Raw genomic sequence first — 4,098 nt, 5'->3', positions numbered from 1 at the left:
CTGTAAGACAGTCCTTTAAGTGAGATGGTCGCAAACATCTCGCAAATGTTTGATTTTGGCTCTGTCTCTCTCTGTAGCATCAACACAGTGAGCAGAAGAGTGGCCATATCTGGACAGAAAGTCCCCCTGGTGCAGAGAAAAATGTTGCTGTCAATGTTGTTCTACGTCAACTCCTAGAACTTGTGGATCGCTATTGGGATGGTTCTGGCTCCCTTCTCCTCAATAAGGAATTTCTTGGTAGGCGGCTTGCCTAGAACCCCTGCTAGCTCTTACCTTTGGGAGACAGGGGCAAACAGCTCGACTTACCTTTGCCCATGGACTTGTGCCAGCTTGTTGTGGCATGACTTGCCTGTTTTCAATGCAGGGTGCCAGCCAGGGAACCTCTGAAGACCACCCACTGGCCTTGGGAGAAGAACTTCCAGGGTCAAAAGGAGTCTCGTTGGATAATTTAGCAGAGTAAAAGGGAACCACACAGCACATGTGTAAATTAGCTAAAAGAAAGTTTACTAAGAAAATTAGGAAGGGTTACTTGAGAGGATAAAAACAATAAACAGTCTAACTGACTAACTGTATCTTTCTAGTTAGTCAGTCACTTTATTATTACAGTCATCGACCAGTACATATCAATTTGAAAGACAAATAGAAAAATTCCTGACAGTATCCTGGCTGGTTATGAGCCAGAAAAAAACCCTTAGTAACATAAAAGCTTATAAGTTATATAGAATATAAAGTAAAACTACTGTTCAAACCTTTTAAACCATTTAAAAAGTCAGTTTAAAACAATTTTAGTTAAAAGGTAGAGATATGGTCTATTTGCCTCGCTTTTTGCGTTCCTTATATACCTGGGCGCAGAACCTAGCCAACCACGATATGGAGTTACTGTTACTCCAAGATGGATTCTCTGTCCTGATCTTAGAACAAAGGGAGCAGGAAGACCCCCCTCCAAAAAAATGCCTATGTGCAGAATATCAGGTAACATCACCCAACTATTGATCAGCCAGTGACCAGGCTAAAGGTCACTTCATCACAAATAGAACTTCCCCTCCTAGTGTGCACGACAGGTTTCTAAGCTAACTAACAATTTACATACACAAACCAACAGATTAACTCTTTCATAACATCCAGAAGTGACCTTGCAAATATCCCAACAAGTCTCCTGGGCAAAATCGAGCACAGGCACTTACCATCAGTATTTACCAAATTCCTAAAATGTGCCAGTTCACGTCTGAGGCCCTGTTTGTATTTCTGTTGTTCTGCAGCTCCAGCGCATGACTTGCTGATGAATCTGATGGCTGCTGCCCCCTCACAACGGGACAGTTCCTTCACCGCTGTAGCCGCACCAAGTTCAAACTCCACAGGCATCAATTACAGGATTCCTAAGGACCTGCCGAAGTGTTCTCAGGACTTTCCAGATGTAGACAAGCCTATGGTCTGTGCCTTCCTCTCTGACAAAACATCTGCCATCTCTTGGTTCCGTTTTTATCCCATACTCCTTCTAAAAGGTTCAGGGTAGGGGTGTGCAAAAAAAAAAAATTCTGCCCATTCGGATTCTGACGAATTGGACAGAATCAATTTCAGCTGGCAGTAAGACTCCCGCATGTCAGTTTCGTCAGTACCACCTGATTCCGGAGTCTTTCTGCCAGCCGAATGTCAATTTCAGCCCCATTATATCCTATGGGCCATTGAAGTCAATGGCAAAAACATAGGGTATATTCTGGGGGCTGGAGGGGAGGGGGTTTGAGGGAGAGGCTCCAAACTCGCAGGGTAGCTGCTGGAGCCTCTCCCCAAGATACCAACCAAGTTTCAAGGCCATTGGACCAAGTTACTTTTTTCCCAGCATAGAGAAAAATGGAGGGGATAGGGGCAATCTTTTTAAATGTGTGGGCTAGTGCCCCTGTCCTCGTCCCCACCCCCACCCAGTAACTAGTGATGTCTGTGCATATGCTTATTTTGCACACACAAGAAATCCAGCTGACATTTTTGGTTGCCTAGCAAACCTAGATGCCGCTTGAAAGAAGTAAAAAAAAAAAAGGCTTTTTAAAAAGGTTAGGGATTGACCACAAATAAGAAAATGCAGATAGAGAAAAGGAGAAAAGGAGAAGTGATTGGGGGAAGCTGGGATTGGGAGGTAGGGCTGGTGGGGAAGCAGAGGCAGAAGGAGGAGGGAGGAAGTGGGGGTGGAAAGAGGGTGCAATTTCCTCTTCCCTGCGAGTCCTGTTTGTTTTTATTGCAAGCATTTTTTGCCCCCCTTAACCCTCCCAAAGGTAGGCCCTTTCTGCCACAACTACTGCTATAGCCTAGTCCAGCCCGAACTCTCTTGTCGCTTCTCCCTCCCCAGCAGAAGCCAGAGGAGAGCCAGGTAGCATCCTGCAAGGAACTAAGCAGGAAAGCAGGTGCTGCTCTGAATGACGATCCCCAAGGAAAACAGTCATTATCTTACGGTAAGTCTCAGTAGAGGGATCAGGCACTTTAAATGACATGGCTGCAGTTCCAGAGGGGTCACTGTGTGTTGCCCTGTCCTGGATGGCCCAGGCTAGCCTGATCTTGTCAGATCTCATAAGCTAAGCAGGGTTGGCTCTGGTCAGCACTTGAATGGGAGACCCCCAAGGAAGTCCAGGGTTGCCACACAAAGGCCTGCAATGGCAGAGCATCTCTGGACACCTCTTGCCTTGAAAACCCTACAGGATCATCATAAGTCAGCTGCAACTTGATGGCACTTTCCAACCCCAGCACTGTGTGTTAGCCAGCCATGCCCAAATTTAACAGACCTTTTTTTGTGACAGCAGCTTTCATGAGCCAGAGTCCACTTCATCAGATGCATACAGTGTTTCACACACAGGAGAGAGATTTATACCAAAGTTACACAAATGGCCAAAGATTGGAGGGGGGGGTAGATTACAAGAGGAGTTATTGTAGTATTAGCTGTGAAGGTTGCCTTATTTCAGCAGAAGAGTTTAAAGGGAACCTTCAGTTGTAATATGCTAAATTTGGAAATCATCTACAGATTTGACGCAATCAGGCATGGATTCAGTGGGGACCAGATCTGGTATGCAGGCTTATTCTGGAATACGTTTATTCAAATGCATCTTACTTCACTAATTCATCAGCAGTTAGGAATGGTACATACTTTACCCTAGAGGACTATTCATTGCTTTCTCTGGATCTTGTTTTCATCACTCCTCTCCAGTGTAATATAACCCATCTATATCCTGGGAAACTGCGTCTTCTAAACTCTCTTTACAATAACTCTTCCCCCGCCATTCTGCTGTTTGTAGCTTTGGGTTGTATGTGTGTATATTTGCTAGTCTTTAAGGTGCCCCAACTCTTGGTGGGTTTAATAGCTGTCATATTCTAGAAAGCAGGTCACTTGGATCTGTGCCTTTTGTTCTCCATGTTTAATCACACAAGGTCTAGCTTTGCTTATCCACTGATCTTTCCTTGTAGATGAATTGCTAAGTAGGAATGAGCAGCTGAGTGCTCAAGTGGATGCCTTAACGTCAGAATTAGAACACCGTAAAAATCAACAAGATACCATCAACGTACTGCAGGAGAGTCAAAAGTAAGTCCAGACTAGCCATTTCCCAGGACGCAAATAAGGGTACCAAAGAGTTCCGCTCACACAAGTCCTTAGTGTCAGCTCAGCACACTTGTGCAGCCCAGTCTCTGCTCACAGAGCAAGGCCTGCTGTAGACATTCACGTCTGTAGTTGAGTCTCATGCATGGCTAGAGCCTTGCCGACATGGGCAGACCGCAGTACAGGCATGTTGTAATCAGCAGTACTTGTTTTGTTTGGTGTTTAAAGCATCATTCAAACCAGGAAAGAGATTAGCATCAAATACAATAAAAGTTTTCTAGTAATCACCCCAGTCTGAATAGCCTACTTCATCTGCAGTTGTTGGCACTTTCATTATTTTATTATTATTATTATTTTATTATTATATGTAATATTTTAATCACTGCCGTCTTGGGGGGGGCAACTTGAACATACGAAACTTAGACCCCGGTCACACGGGAGGATTTGCCCCGTGGAATGGATGGGTTGAGGGCGGATTAAACCGGCGCAATCAGATGCCAACATCTGGCAAGCGTCGCACACCC

Source organism: Gekko japonicus, unplaced genomic scaffold, assembly GCF_001447785.1.
Source record: "Gekko japonicus isolate JY-2015 unplaced genomic scaffold, Gekko_japonicus_V1.1 scaffold717, whole genome shotgun sequence".
Classification (NCBI taxonomy): domain Eukaryota; kingdom Metazoa; phylum Chordata; class Lepidosauria; order Squamata; family Gekkonidae; genus Gekko; species Gekko japonicus.
Note: the sequence above shows the minus strand (reverse complement) of the source record.